The following is a 16,094-nucleotide window of genomic DNA, read 5'->3' as shown; positions in this document are numbered from 1 at the left end:
ACTGTGAGGGGTGGGCCTAACAGAGGTACTCTGTGCAGGTCCCACACCACCACCATGTGCTTCTTCATTCTTGCTCTGAAGCTCATGGCCTCTTTCCTTCCAGATGCCCTCAAAGGGACATGAACCCCAGACTCCCAGGTGGGTCTGTCAACTCCCTGAAGCAGAGGCCAAGTCCTAAAGCACCACTCCAGTTCATTCCAGTGCTGACTCAGGCCTCGTGTGAGCAGCTGATGGTGGGGGTTGTCCCAGGAGGTTAGTGGCCTGGAGGAAGGAAGTAGAAGTCACTGAGCACCTCCTGTGAGCTGGGTTCTTGAACCATCTCCCCTAATCCTCAGAAACCCTTTGGGGACATTGTCTTTATTAGCATCCCCTTCCTGCAGACGAGAGGATGAAGGTTCACCTTTGGGGAGCTTACAGACCTTGCCCAAAGTCACAGAGGTGCTATGGAGCCTCCCCTCTAAGCGCCAAGCCCACACTCTTTGCACTTGAGCAGGAGAAGAAAAGTGGGGGGCATTCATAGGAGGCTAGGGACAAGCAGAGTGCAGACCCCTAGGGATCACATTGGGGGAGCCAGGTCTAGCCAGCATGCCCAGACCTGAAGCCCTGATCCCCTTAGGAGCCAATCCCCCGTCCCCAGCGGGGTGCCCTAGGGACTGTGGGGGGTCCGTGAAGCAGTCCATGGGCCGAGCACCCTCTCAGAGCCTCTCTCGGGCCCCGAGTGCCTCTCACCAGAGGTAGCAGGACTCTTTCATAGGGTCTGTAAGAGCCTCGGGAGGCACAGGCCTCCAGGAAACCAGCACCCAAGATAAGACGGGAGATGAGAGGTTTCCCCAGCAACGTGGAGCGTCCCGCTGACCATGTGCAGGGGACAAATGACACCACGACCTGACCTCTCCACACCTCCGTGTCCGTGCCCTTCATGTCACTACACAGCGTGGCCTTGGGTGAGTCACCGAGCCTCCCACAGCCTCAGCTTCCCCATTTGTCAAGAATGAAAAACAACAATGTCCTCTCGGTGAGGCCCTTTCACCCCAGGTGAATAATAAAATGCTCCAGGCTTGGCCCCTGCTCGCCGTGTACGTGTGTACGTGCGTGTGTGTGTGTGTGTGTGTGTGTGTGGGTGGGTGTGCGTGTGTGTACGTGCGCGCGCTCGTGTATGTGTGTGTGTGTGTAGGGGGGAGGGCTATACAACGAAAGTTAGTTCCTTTTCCCCAAAATTAAGAGGCAATTCCGATTTTCAGAAAAGAGGAAGTGGATGGATTCCTGAGAACCTTTAGCCCGGAGGGGAAGCCGGCCCTGGCGAGAGCCTGGCTCTGCCCGTTGAGCAGTGAGGCCAGGTGTGCGCATGAAGGGAGAGGGGCCCGGACATGGACTGTGAAGCCGGCACCTGTCCCCTGAGTTCTCGCCTCCCCCATCCGCTCCCTCCCAGCGTGCCTGGCCCCTGCCCTGGACACACGTGGGCCCCTGGAGGTCTTCCCAGGCAGGGGCAGAGGTGGGCGCAGGGCCTGGCAGGCTGGGCTCCGGGGACGGGCTTCAGGCCCCCTGGTCCTGCTTCCCGGGCATCAGCAGGCTCCCCCCGCTCCCAGCCTGCGCCCAGGCCGCCCTCCCTGCGGGTCCAGCCTTCTCCCACCATATGCCGGCTTGGCCCCCCAAAGCCCTCCTCCAGGGGCCCGCCGGGGCCTGCTCCTGCTTGTTCCAAAAATGTTTTCAAAAGACACCTCCGCTGTCACCGGTTTCCCTTCCGGTCGTCTCACCGCAGCGGGAGTGGCCACGACTTTACCTGAAAAGATGTCACACTTGCCCCATTCCTGCCTCCGGCCCGCCCTCACTTTGACCGGATCCCACCCATTCCTCCCTTGCCGGGACCGGGAGGAGGTCATCGCAGCCTTGTCCCCTGGAGGCTCCGGGAAACTCCTCACTGACCTTCACCCTGTCTCGCCTGCAGCCCAACCTCTCCGCCCCCCAACGCTGCTGCCCCCAGCTCTTGGCACCAAACCCTCTGCTTGGGTCCTTCCCGCCCTCCAGGAGCCCCCCTTGGCCTCACCTCCCGCCCAGTCTGGCAGCTCTTGAAAGGGTTGTCCTTACTCCGGCTCCACAGCCACCCACCTCTCACCGCCCCCTGACCCGAGGTCTGACTCCCGTCCGGTGCGCCAAGGTCACCGGCAGCCTCTCCGCTCCTCGTGCCACTTCCCTGCCCGCACCGACTCGCCTCCTCAGGGCCGGTCTCGCTGCTGACCACTCACCCTGGACCACCCCCCGCCGCTCGGCCGCCCCCCCACGGGCCCCGGCTCCCTTGTCCCGATGCCACCTTCACGTGAGCTTCCACCCAGAGCTCTGCCCCAAGCCTTCTCCTCCTCGTCCCCGGGGACAGACGTCTCCCACCCAGGCTCGTGCTCCTCCAGGCTTGAGCTCCCCGGCTCCTCTTTGTGCCCCAGGCCAGATAACCGGGAGCCTGCTGGATGCCACCACTGGCTGCCCCTCAGGATCTCCCTGAACCTGCCCTCCCCTGCGCCCCCTCCCCTCGTCGGCCCAGATGCTGAAACCAAGCACACCTTTCACTTTCTCCCACCAGATCTCAACGAGGCATCTTGTGCCTTCTGTGCTCTGTGAACACCCACAGATGCACCCGCCACCCCCAGCCCAGGGCTCTCCCCAGGGGCCCACTCTGCGATCCACTTGACGTCTAAGAAACACGTCCAGCGTCCCAGCTCCGGCTCTCTGCCTGGAATGTCCTCCCCCGTGTATGTGCAAGGCTCACCCCTCAGCCGCCTTTATGCCTTCATTCAAACGTCACCTTCTTGGTGAGGCTTGACCTGACCGCACCATCTAAAACTTCCAGAAGCTTCCTTGACCAGGACTGCCAGCCACCCTTACCTTTATTGTATGTTTTCCACGCTTCTAATGGACTATGCCATTTACATAGGATTACATATATTTTTAAAGATTTTACTTATTTATTCATGAGAGACACAGCGAGAGAGGCAGAGACACAGGCAGAGGGAGAAGCAGGCTCCCTGCGGGGAGCCCGATGCGGGACTCGAACCCCAGCCCGGGATCAGGCCCTGAGCCAAGCGCAGCCATGGTTTTGCTACGTGAGTGAATGAATGGTGGGATCTCGGGCTCGTCCCCTTCCGCAGCATCCACACCCCACACATCACCAGGTCTCCTTTCCGCCTTCCTAAAATTAGGCCTTCAAATCTCCACCTGAGTCCTCATCCCATAGCCACTGCTTCACCCCCAGGCCCTATCGCTCTGGTGTCTGGGCTGCTTCAGACTCTCCCTTGCCCCCCGCCAGCCCCCGCCAGGCCGCCACCCCGAGAGGCAGGACCAGGCACGGGCTCTGGAGCCAGACTGGCTGGGTGTTTCCCCTGGCTCTGCCAGTTACTGGCTGTGTGACTTCGGGCGGGTTCCCTAACCTCCCTGTGCTCTATTCCCCCGTTCGTGAAATAGGGATGATGATTACAGCACCTCTGTCGTGGTGTTTGGAGTTGTTGAGAGGTTGAATGAGACAAGGTGGTGAAAGCATATTATAAACGCAGGCTGCTGCTTTGCGGTCGCCAAACCTGGTCACCAGACAAGACAGAGCAGAACCTGCTGAAGCCTGTCCCTGGGCTCCTGGTGGTTTTCGGTTTCTTCTCTGAAGGATGGGGACCCTGTCCTTCTGATGTGGCCTCCCTGTGACCCGCCGGCATTTTCCCTTCATTCAGATCTCTCTCTCTGGCTGAATTCCCCAGGCCTCCTGAGCTGTCAGGCCGTGCCCTGCGCCCCCCCCCCCCCCCCCCCCCGCCCAGGCTCGGGCCACCCTCTCTACCCTTCGCTGACTTGTACTTGCCTTTTCACTGGACAAAAATTCCGGAGCTTTTTTCGCACCCTCGTACACAGAGAGCTTCCACATTCTTTTTACAGCTGCCTGGTGGCCCACGGACACGCCGCAGTCCCGCCCGGCCACACCCACTGAGGCACATGCGCTCCAAGCAGTGCTCCCGGGGAGGCTCTGTGCACCGTCCCAAGCACGTAGGCGTGTCTGGAGGACAAAGCCCCAAAGGTGGGGTCGCCCAGCCAGAGGTGACCAGCGAGCTGCTCTCCTGCTGCCCCTGCATGCCCCGGCCCAGGAGAGCCCAGGTTGGGGTGCAGAGCCTGCGGCCGCTCCCAAGTAGAGCCCAAGGGTGACCCGCCACTCTATGCACAGGCCCTGGGGACCCAGCGGGGAGCACTGGGACGGCCCCCGGCCTCTCCAAGGACACTCTGAGGCTTCATGCACACCAGGGGCAAGGGTACGGACTCCTGCCCTCCTGGGTCTCCTCTCCTGGCCGCTGCCACTGAGCTGCCCATCGGCACCCGCAGCACCCTACATGGGTCCCGCCTGAGGGAGAGCGGGCTCAGCCAGTGAGCAGCTGCAGGGCCACTTCCTAGCTGGGCCTTGGCCATCACACCGGCCCCCGAAAGGCGGACTGACCGAGCTCGGCGACACTGCGGTGGGGGCGCACCCCCCCCAGTGCCGAGGGCTCCCATTGGCCACGTCCCGCCAGCCGCGCGGAGCCAGAGCCCAGTCGGTGGCCATCTGCCATGGAGTGGGGGTGCCTGTGCCGGCTCCTCCCGGGAGGCCTCCTGGCACAGAGCGGAGGGGCTCAGGGGGGCCCTGGCTGGGGTCTCAGGGTCCTGTTGGAGCCTCCATGCTCGCCCTCGTGTCCCCCCACATCCACTCTGCCCCAGCCGGTCATGTGGAAACACCCGAGCTCCCCACAGAGGTCATTCTGGTTCCCACCTCCGCACCCCTGACCTGGCAGTTGCCCTTGGCCCCATCTTTGCCCAGCTACGTCTACTTTTCCACACAGAATCCAAGAATCACTTTGGTGTTAATGCCCCCCACCCTGGGTTCGCTGCTGTCGGGACTCTGGCCCCCACTGGCCGGCCGGTCCCAAGGGCACCAGTGAGGTCCTCACAGTACCGCCGGCCTGGGCAGCTAGGCCCTCCAGGGGAGTTTTAGCCATGACGAACCCTTGGCCTCGCCGAAATCCCCCACCTGACTGTGCCACAACCCCAGGGCAGCCCCAAGGGAACACCAGTCCTCCAAAGACCGTTTGCTAAAGATCTAGAAATTGCCCCCAAAGCCCCACGGGAGCTCCATGATGGGGAAGTGAGGCCTTCGGGAAGCCAGGGTAGCAGGCGGCGCTTCCAGGACATCATCTTCTGGACTTTCCCAGGCCCCCATGACTCGAGTTTCTCCGCAGCATGGGGGCTGCCACGGAAAGAGATCAAAAGATAACACCAGACTGAGTGAGCTGGGCCTGAGATGAAGAGATGAGGGGGTGTAGGGTGAGGGAGACCAGCAGGCAGGATGGGCGTGGGAGCCACAGGGCTCCCTCCCAGCTCCTGGAGCTCCCAGCCCACCCACTTGGGCACTCGGGTCTGGCTGTCCCAGCTGTCTCCATCCCATCCACGCTACCACCACTGCCTTTGCCAGGGCCGAGGGCGCTTCTCCTGCTGTCTGGGAGGACAAGGGGCTGCATCCCCACACACCTCAACACCTGCTCTGGCCAGGAACTTCCCCCAGGGCCCCATGAGTCACAGAGCATGAGGGCGATGGTGAGCTCATTGCAACTTAGTCCTAGAAAGTATGAGCTCATTGAGCAAGCTTTTCCCAAACCTTGCTTTTGAGGCCAGCCACCAGAGGTTCCAAGTCATGCGATATGAATGCACACAAGGCCACCGACTCTTCCAGCCCTGTCCTGCTGTAGCTCAGCCCTACGCACGGAGGATGGGCCCAGCCAGCTTCCAGCCTCCTCCCTCAGGCTGCAGGACCTGGGGGGAAGGGCGAGGACAGGAAGGCAGGCTGAGGGAGGAGGCTCCGACTCCGTGGTGGTGGGTCCCCCCCCAACCCTGGGGTCTCAGGGGGCCAGTGAGGCAGAACTGAAACTGGGCAGAGGACAAACTGGTCTGGAACAGACCCCAGGGACCTCTAGCGCTCACTCTTCACCTACACACCTTGCCCAGGGCCCCTCCCTTGAGCCTGGGAAAGTCTTTGAAGCTTCCTCCCGCCAGGGCCCCCTTTGCAGCCTCCAGCCCCAGCTCCCCAGGCCTCACCCCAGCCCGTGGGAACTGAAAGCACTCTGGTTCCCTCCACCAGGGCTTTCTAGGGTGACCTTCGGCAAATCATTCCCCACCCTGAGCCTCAGTGTCCCCACCTGGCCTGGCTGCCAGCCCACCATCTGGAGATGAAGGCCCAGCACAAAGAACAGGTTTCACGGGCAGAGGGGAGGCAAGGGCAGGACGGAGGCGCCGGGCACCTCGATCATCACCCTTCCCGGAGTCGGTGCTCCCTCCGAAGCCTTCCCGCCACTCCCTCGCACGGAGGGCCCCAGGACTTGGCCTTCGCGCCACTCTCCACGAGCAAGGACCGCTGTCTTGTCTGTGTCCCCTTGGCTCTGCCACAGTGGCCTGAGTCTCTGCCCCTGCCCCTGCCCCCTGCCCCCAAGTAGGTGCTCCACAGAACAGGTGTTGAAAGGAGAAGGGCACGGAAAACAATGAGTGGAGCAAGTGGAACCACACGTGGTTGGGGAGGACGTAAGTGGTACCCCCGGGGAAGGCGGTTGGCGGGTCCCCGGAGCCACGCACCGCGTCAGCGGGTGACTTCCCAGCGCCACCCCCGGCGGGCAGACACCCCAAAGGACGGAAAGCACACGTCTGCAGGGGAGCTTGCCCGCCAGCGCCCACACGGTGCCACTCGCGGTGGCCAGCGAGGGCAAAGCAGCCCGGTGCCCGTAGTGCGAGCCTTGTGGAGGGCAAGGCCCGGGGGGTGAGCCAGGCACCGTGCGGGTGCACCGTGAGGATGGTTACGAGAAGTGAGAGAACCAGGCTCCTAGCACCTCCGTGACGAGCGCGTGTCTGTGAAATGTCCAGGACGGACAAATCCCTGGAGACAGAGAGTAGATTTGTGGGGACAGCGCCAAGGGGAGTGACCACTAAGGGGCAGAGCTCCCTGGGCACGGAGGGTGCCGATGGTCCCTAGCACTGGTAGCACACCGACAAGCTCTGGATCGAACACTTTAAAACATGATTTTGACCTCAATTAAAACAGGGGCGCCAGGTGGCTCAGCCCGTTAAGCGTCTGCCTTCGGCTCAGGTCATGATCCCGGGGTCCGGGGGTCAAGTTCCTCATTGGGCCCCTGCTCAGCGGGGAGCCTGCTGCTCCCTCTCCCTGTGCCGCTGCCCCTGCTCACACACACTCTCTTTCGCTCTCGCTCTCTCTCTCTCTGTCTGATACACAAAATCTTTTTAAAAATTAAAAAAAATAAAGTAACATAAAATGAAGGCAAACAACCTCCCTACGGATGAGTTGGAAGGCCAAGCTGGTTTGTGTCTGAAAGCACCAGCCATGGCAGCCCTGCAGCTCACCACACCCCTGCCCCGTACTCAGCCCGGGAGGGGTAGGTGGGAGGGGCCTGGAGGCCCAGTGGGCCTTGTAGTGGGATGAAGTGGTCTCCCTGTGCCCCCAGCTTCAGGACAGGTGCCCCACGACAAGGGGGCTCGAGGTGTGGTTACAGTCTGGTCTCTGACACAGGTCCCGCTTGCTCCTCCCAGCCCACCAGCAGCCCACCTCACCCTCCCACACAGAGGTCTCTCCTTTGGTGCTCATTCCAGCCCGGTAGGGATGCACAGTTGGGAAGTTCTTCCTTTGGTCTGACTGTAGTATCTGGCTTGGAATCAGCAGTGGGGAGAGGTTTCCACTGAGTCAGTCTGATTCAACGTTACTCAGCTTCAGGCCCCCACAAGGGTCCTCACCCCCACAATGTTCACTTCACCATTATGGGGCAGGATGTGGGTTCCCTGCAGCCCCTTAGCAGCTGCTTCCTGAGGTGGTGCTGGTGGGAACCAGTGAAAGGGGAAGGCTGACACCCCCCCACCCACCCTTGGGGGATACGTTGGTGCCCCCCTCCCCAGAGCCTCTTGGGACAGGCCAAGCATCGGGAGCGAGTAGGTGGGATAGGAGAGGCCCTGGTCCACTGGGCCTGCTTCTGCCCCAGGCCTGACCATTTTCATTTTGCCAGAGTGACCCCATGTGTCTGCTCGCCTCTGCTCTGTACATCCTGCGTCAACCACAAGCCCAGCAAAGCAGAGGAGTTTAATAAGTAGCTACAGAATGAGTGAGCAAGATCAGATGAAAGGCTTGAAACCCCAGTCTGTTAGTTTTTAAGGTTTTATTTTTTTATTTGAGAGAGAGACAGAGAGGGCACAAGCAGGGGGAGAGGCAGAGGGAGACAGAAGCAGACTCCCCACTGAGCAGAGAGCCCGATGTGGGGCTCGATCCCAGGACCCTGAGATCATGACCTGAGCTGAAGGCAGATGCTTAACTCACTGGGCCACCCAGGGGCCCCCAAAACCCCAGTTTCTTGAGAACAAAATCTAGATGCATGTTTTTGCTGTGAAGTGTTAATAAATTACGTACCCTCTCTGTCTTTCAGTTCCTTTAATAATAAAGTGGAAATGATAACAGTATCAACTTCATAGGGCTGCTGAGAAAATTAGGATAATCATGTAAAACTCCCAGAATACTCTAGGCATACACATCATAGGTGGTATGGGGCCACCACTATAACTGTTCATATTATTGTCCTCATGGTCTTTCCCTTTGAAGCCTAGCCTAGGGTGCTGGCTGACCAATGCCCCTCTCTGACAAAGAGGGAGGGTGGAGGTAGGTGACACCTCTCAGAAGGACCTCTGGGAGGGGGGACACCTGGGAGGCTCAGTGGTTTAGAGCCGCCTTCGGCCCAGGGCGTGAACCTGGAGACCCAGGATCCAGCCCAACATCCGGCCCCCTGCATGGAGCCTGCTTCTCCCTCTGCCTGTGTCTCTGCCTCTCTCTCTGTGTCTCTCATGAATAAATAAATAAAACCTTTAAAAAAAAAAAAAACAGACTGCTGGGCTCCTCCTGGTCAGTCCCAGGCCCTGGACGGGCTCTAGCTCCTGCCCCGGCAATGAAAGGTGCCCCCTTCCCCACGGCCAGCCTGGGTGCTTCCTCCACACAGAGCTTGTGCTTAATAGGTGCTCAATAAGTGCGCTGCTCAGGCCAGAGAGAGGCTCTGGGGACCACTTGAGCACAAGACCCCAGGGCAGGTCAAGTCCTTGGTGACTCCGCAGGCTTCCTGCCTGCCCGACTTCCCCCCACCCCCACCCGTGGGATCACTTTGACCCTGGGAGACCAGGGAGGCTAGGCATTCCAGGAAAGCACCCATCCGCCCAGGAAACCCAAGTACCTGGTGGGGTCGCGTCTGGCCTATTGTCCTAAAATGACGGAAGTGAGGCCTCCGTCATCATGGGACCCCCCCCAGGGACATCCAGCCCCCAGCTCTCCACGGGTGGGGTTCATGTTCAGTCAGCCTTCCTCCCTGGGGCTTCCTATGACCCAGTGTTCCTATGTCTGCAGCTTCCAGGTGGGCCAGAGGACATCTGAGCAGAACTCTGGGGAAGGGGCCTAACGTGGGGCTGAGGCCCCTCCGGGCCACCAGGGCATCATTAACTCCATGTTGTATCTTTGTGTCCCTATCTCCTCGGCTCACCTTCCAGGGCAGTCTCTCTCTCTCTCTCTCTCTCTCTCTCTCTCTCTCTCTCTCTGTCTCTCTCTGTCTCTGCAAGTGACATTGGCCCAGTGATCCCCACTAGATTCCCCAGATACCAGTGGGGCTCCCAGCCCAGACCTTCAAGGCCCCAGCTGTCAGTGCCAGGGAGGCTGGGAGAGCTGAAAATTAAATGAGGGTTTGCCTTGAGCACGTAGACACGCTTCATGCCCCCCTCAAGTGTGTGGACAGGACCCGAGGATGGAGGGTTGCTGTGGCCAGGTGCTCGTGTGCACAGACGGGCATGCCTGTGTGTGTGTACATGTGAGTAGATCATGTGTGTGGTCCTGCATGCCTGCGTGTTATACGTATACGTGCTTATGCTATGTGAGTAAACATAAGAGAACAAGTCAGGGAGAATGAGGAAGGATACGAAGAGACCAACAGAGAAGGAGTGAGACAGAGACAGAGAAGGCGCAGAGATAGAGGCCCCGCTATGCCATCTTCCCCGGCAAGGGCTGCTTTCCTTTCACTACAGTGATGGGGATGGGTCTCCAGACAAGGTGAGCAGATAGCAGGTGGAGCTCAGGAAGGGGTGTATCAGGGCTAGGTTGGCAACAGTCCCCCGTCTCCTCATTCACAGCGCCAGCCTGGGCCTTTTTCAAGGGTTGTGGTTTCCTCAAGCTGAAAAATGGGTCTAGGATTCCAAGGATGCCTTCCTGGGTGCAGCCAGGGGAGGGGAGCACCTCTCACATGCCTCATAGCCAGAGGTGAATGTCCTAAACCTGACACCTCGTGGTGGCCAATACTCACCCTGAGGACGGCCCCCCTCTACTGGGAAATGAGCACAGTGATAGGAGTAAGAAAACCTCAAAACCTCCCCAGCACCTTTACCTTGGCCAAGAACCATCTAGATCACACCCTCCTCTGCTTCCTTGGGGGCAGGTGTCATGTAAGCGTGGGAAAAGGCAAGACTCCTGGGTTCTGGGCTGAGCTCTCGTGGGCTGTGCAGCTCGGGGCAGGAAGCTCCCCTCCCAGGCGCCAGCCTCCCATCTTCTACTGGGGAGCAGCAATGCCCACCCTGGCACTCTGCCTCCCAGGGCTCTGGCCAGTCTATCAGATGTTGGGGCAAGAGGCAGCTTTGGTAATAGGATTCCCGGAACCCTTTAGGGCAGCTTTAGGAAGGTCCGCCCCATGAACTCAGCATTTCCCTGAGAGTCAACCTCCCGAAGAGGAAAAAGTAACTTCCGCTGCCCCCACTTCCTGCAGCTGGGACCCTGCTCAGCTCAGACTGGGGAAACTGTCACGGGCCAACAGCGTCACCTGCTCACTCACTCTTGCCACCAGGAAGGCCCTCCACAGAGCGGGGGCCCCCAACCCCACTCTTCAGACTCAGAGCAGGATGTGCTCCCAACAGTGATGGTCTGACCTCAAAGTGAGGGGATGAGCCCCAGCAGGACACTAAGCCATGAAGGTCCTGGTGCTGGCCCTGCCTGGCGCTCCAGGCTGTCTCCTGTCTCTGGGCATCAGTGGGGAGCCTTGCTGGCCCACCTGCAGCTTTATCAGCAGACAGGAACCCCAGAACTCAGAGCTGGAAGGCTCCAGGGCTTCCCACAAATCAGAGGTATGGTTGGGCCAAACTGGAGAGATGAGTAGCCCCCGGGGCTCTACACACAGTGTGGACAGCATGGCAATGGCTCTCCCGTCGGGGCGGCCCCTCTGTGCGGGCCAGGACAGAGCCAGCCGGAGGACCCACGCACGGCAGGGGGGCATCCAGCCTATGCCTGGCCGCGCTCCAACTTGTCCTACCTGTCCTTCCCACAGCTTCCCCTTTGCCACAAACCGTAGCAGAAATACTTGGTTTTGTGCTTGCTGGTTCCACTGCCTGGAACACCCTCAACATCCCCTCAAGGACGGGAAAGTGGACCGGACGTAGGGTTTGGAGGTCCAGGGCTCGTGGTCCAGACTGTTTGGGAGGGCAGAGCAGTAAGCAGACCCTCTGCAGGCCTGACAGTGGGAGCCCTAAGCTCAGGTCCCCAGGGGTCAGGATGGGACCGAGGCCGAGGAGCCGGGGGTCGGGAGCTGGGGCACACTGTGCAGACAATCTGGGCCGTGGAGGAGCTGGCAGGCGCAGGGCCCGGCTCGGCGTGGGCGGCTGTGGGGGAGGCTGGAACTGCAGCCTATTTTTAGGCTCCTGCTGGATGGAGACACAAGGATGCTCCAGGCTATAGCCCTTGCTCGCTGGGGAAAGACTCAAGTGGCCCCAGTTGCCCCCCGGGAGCACAAGAGCGTCCTGTTTTGTCCCTAGGGACCAGGGGCTGGGTCCAGGAAGTAGACCAGAAGCATCCCCAGCACCCCAGGGAGGCAAATGCCCCTAACAGGTGATTTCCATATCATTTACATGCTGTCCTACTGCCTCATCAGAAGGAACCAGAAGTTCCCCTTCAAGGGGACCAGTGGCAGAGAAGAGCTATCACCCAAGTCCACCTCCAGCTGCCCATTCTGGGTTTTGGAAGGGTCCAGAGAGGATGATACATGCTCTAAAATTGGGAGGGCACAAATGGGCATTTTAGCCCCGTGCTAGAGCTACTGTGCAAGCTCAGGGTAGCAAATGCGTTCTGATTACTTGGTTGTGGTTCCCTGAAGAACAAGGAGTCATTCATTCGTCGCTCATTCCACAAATAATTATTGAGCACCTACTATGCAGAGAGAGGGGGGCCTGGGTGGCTCAGTCGGTTAAGCGTCTGACTCTTGATTTCAGCTCAAGTCATGATCTCAGGGTCGTGGGGTCCAGCCCTGCATTCAGCAGGGAGTCTCTCCCTCTTTGCCTCCTGCTGCTCGCACTCTCTCAAATAAATAAATCTTTAAAAAAAAAAAAAAAAAAAAAAAGGACAACATTCCCTGTCCTCACAGAGCACATACTCTATAGCAGTAGTGCCCAGTAGAAATATCTGTGAGCCACATTGAATATTTTCAGTTTTTCCAGAGTCACAATCAATAGAAGTCAAGAGGAACTGGTGAGGTGAACTTCTACAATATATTTTATTTGACCCAATATATCCAAAACATTTTCGTTTCCCAGTGTAACCAATGTGACAACGTATCAATAACCTTCTGTCCCTATTACGCCTTCGAAATCCATTTACATCTTTTAGACTTATGACACCTCTCAATTCAGATAAGCCGTAGAGCTTGAAGAATGTGGTTCCAGAGGAAATCATTTCTCTGAGCTCAGAAGCAAGAAATGCCCCCCTTGGTTAGTTATGTCTGCTCTGGGCGTGAGTCAGCCCCCTGAGCGGGGTAGGCTGCAGGCTGCGTCAGCCCACACGCTCTCAGCCCAGCCCCAAGCGTGTGTCCACCCCAGCCTAAGCCCTCTGAGCCCATTCAGCCCAATCTGAATGAAGCACCAGAGTGGGAGCCCAGGACTTCGGGACTTTATTCAGGTGCTGACTCGGCCATCCTGGCATGGGCGCCTTCCTACAGAGAGGCCCCCGCATGCCCACAGGACGGTGCTTCCCGGGTGTGGTTCTGTGCTCTTTCCTCTCCTGTGGGCTGGTCTGTGGCCACTGGGGATCCTGGGAATGTAGTGTTGTTTTTGTTTTTTTTCCCAAGGACAACTCGTCCCAGAGTTGACCAATATCAACATAAAAGTGTTTTCCTGAGCCTGAGTGAACTATTTCAGCCTCATTCCACTGACCCACACCCACAGACCTCCTGGCCGGAACCCCGACGGGGAGGGCCCAGCCCAGACGCTCCGCTTGCTTTTCCAGACAATGAGAGGCTAAAATTGGGCCACAGAGGCAGCTGGAAATGGCTGGGGATGGGAGAGGGGGTGAGCTTGGGAAGAGGCAGGCAGGGATGACACGTGGGCACTAGGGGCCCCCATCCGGCCCCCAGCATCCTCACCAGCACTGTAGTCATCATCACCCTCCTCTTGCTCGAACTCCTTCAGTGGCTCCCAGGTCCCTGCAGGGTGGGGATCTGGGGCCTTCGCTCCCAGGAGCTGCACTGACAGAGCCATTGATTGTACTTTCAGATGCTCTCTCCTCTTTCATCCATGGTTTCAACAGGAATGTGTTGCAGGCACTATTCTCCGTGCTAGAGATGCAGCCACCACCCAAAAAAAAAAAAAATTTAAGATGTTCTTTATTTATTCATGAGAAACACAGAGAGAGGCAGAGACACAGGCAGAGGGAGAGGCAGGCTCCATGCAGGGAGCCCGACGCGGGACTCGATCCCAGAGCCCAGGAGCCAAAGGCGGACGGTCAACCGCTGAGCCACCTGGGCGCCCCTGGTGCCACCCAAACTGACAGGAGCCTCCCTGTCCTCCCGGAGCTCACACTACTCCAGCCAAGCCCAGGACACTCCAGGCCTCCGCAAATGCCGTTCCCTCTTCCATTCTCTGGTGACCTCCCCACCCCGGGGACTTCTCCTTGTCCCCCTAAGGCCCACTCAAGCCACCCTCCCCCACCACCATGGGTCGGGTACCACCCTCTCAGGATCGTCACTGGCACGGTCCCCAGCCAGCCCCACTTCTGCTTCCCCGACCAGGCTTCCAGGGTCCCAGGGGCAGCGGCCGAGCCTTCCTGGGCCAGGACCCCAGGGACCCACTCCCAGCCCGAAGCCCAGGACAGAGCAGGCCGCGGCGTCAGTGGTGCCGGTGGAAGGGACAGTCGAGGACTCGTCTGAAGGATTCAAAGTCGGTCTGCAGTGTCTGCCTGGGGTCACCCTGCTCCTGGCCTTCCAGGGGAGAGACCCACAAGAGCAAAGGTGGGCGGGAGACCGCAGCTGAGCATCGAGAAGGCAGGGGTGTGCGGGGCTGTCCATGGCAGGTCAGGGACCTGGCCCCAGAGAGACTAGAAGGCAGCGGCCTCCCCCAGGGGAGACGGGCCCCCAGGGTAAGCCTCAGGGGCCCCTCCAGTTATGAAGGGGTCTCTGTTCCCTCTAGCTGCCCCCACAGAGGGCAGCCTTGGTCTTCAACAGCACACACGTCCTCCCCTCAGGGCGGCAGGGGGTGATGCATGAGACAGAAGGCAGCGCAGGCCTGGCTGGCCCCCCAAGGGGCCGATGTTGGGGTGTCAGGTGGCCCTCGGCACCTGCAGGCCCAGCCGGATGGCCCACGCAGCCCACGCGGCCCCGCCGTGCAGGGCCCACGCGCTCCTCGGCCACGGGGGAGCACAGGCCAGGGGTCCTGTGCCCGGCCTGCCCACCAGCCCGCTCATTTACGTGGGATTTACATACGCTCGGTTCATGCCTCCCCGCCACAGCTTCCTCCTGCCCAGCCCTGCTGCTGCCTCTGAAGAGACAAAGGAGCGTCTTCTGTCCCTCGAGTCTTCTCCTAAAGGCCCATCTGGGTACCAAGAGCACCCCGACTGGAAAAAGGGAGCCTGCTAAAGTCCAGAGAGAGCAGGGACCTCACTGGAGGTCACCCAGCCATGCAGGTGGGGCCGGAGCTGGAGCCGCCCCCCCCCTCCTAGCTGCTCCTGAAACCCACCCTTCATCCCCCTCCCCACCACGGGCTGGGTGGGCCCCTGAGGAGGTAGACAAGGCCACGAGTAGGCTCTGGGGTCCCTCCAAGACAAAGCAAGTTGGTCTTAGAACCCAGAACTGTGGAGGAAGGGGCCCCACAAAAGCCATGATCCAGCCCCTTCTTACAAACAAGGAGAATGAGTCTCAGGGAAGGCAAGGTCCGCCCAGGATCATGAGGGCGACTGGGGACGCACGTCCTGCCCCCAGCCCAGAGCGCTTCCAGGCCCCCCAGATGCCCAGGCTCCTAGCCCCACGCACCTGCTGTTGCCTTGGTCAATCTGGAAAGGCTGGATGTGGGGGGGAAAGACCCAGGCAGGGTCGTGGGGGGCTGGCCCAGGAAAGCCCAGGGCAGACGGACAGGGAGGGGGAGCCATGGGAGGGTGATTCGAGTTCTGTGGGTGTCCTCCAGAGCCGCCCAGAAGCTGGGCTCAGACTCAGACGGGGGGGGGGGGGGGGGGACCTGTCCCAAATCTCCCACACACCCCAAAAGGCCCCGTCCCTACCGCCAGGGGCAGGCCAGAAAAGAACAAAGAAAGGAAAGGCCCCGGGATAGGGCAAGGTTCCTTCCTCTGCATTCCCTGAGGCCCTAGTCTGCCCACCCCCTCCCAACAGCCTCCGAACCCCTCCCTGCCTCCCACTCCCTGCGCTTCTAAGGCGCAGACCCCAGCCCAGCCCTTGTCACTGCCCTAGGGGCTGAAAAGCCAAACTCTGAGGCTAGGGCACAAACTTTGTGTCCTGCCCACCAGTTGCCCCTTGCTCGCCAGCCACCCCCCTGCATGCAGCCCTCACCCCCATCCTGCCCTGTACCCCATCCCCACTCAAGCCCTCCTGCACACACACTGCCATCACCACCATTTAATCCACCCCCCCCCACTGCCCCCTCCTCCCCACAAGGCTGAGAGGCCTGAGGCTCTAAGCCTGGCCAGGCCAGGCCTCTCTGGAAAGTGGAGGGAGGGGGAGCCTGGGGGGATGGGTGCAGGAGGAGAGAGGGCCAGCTCCTGAGGTGTGAGG

This window comes from Nyctereutes procyonoides, unplaced genomic scaffold, assembly GCF_905146905.1.
Source record: "Nyctereutes procyonoides isolate TBG_1078 unplaced genomic scaffold, NYPRO_anot_genome, whole genome shotgun sequence".
NCBI classification, from domain to species: domain Eukaryota; kingdom Metazoa; phylum Chordata; class Mammalia; order Carnivora; family Canidae; genus Nyctereutes; species Nyctereutes procyonoides.
Note: the sequence above shows the minus strand (reverse complement) of the source record.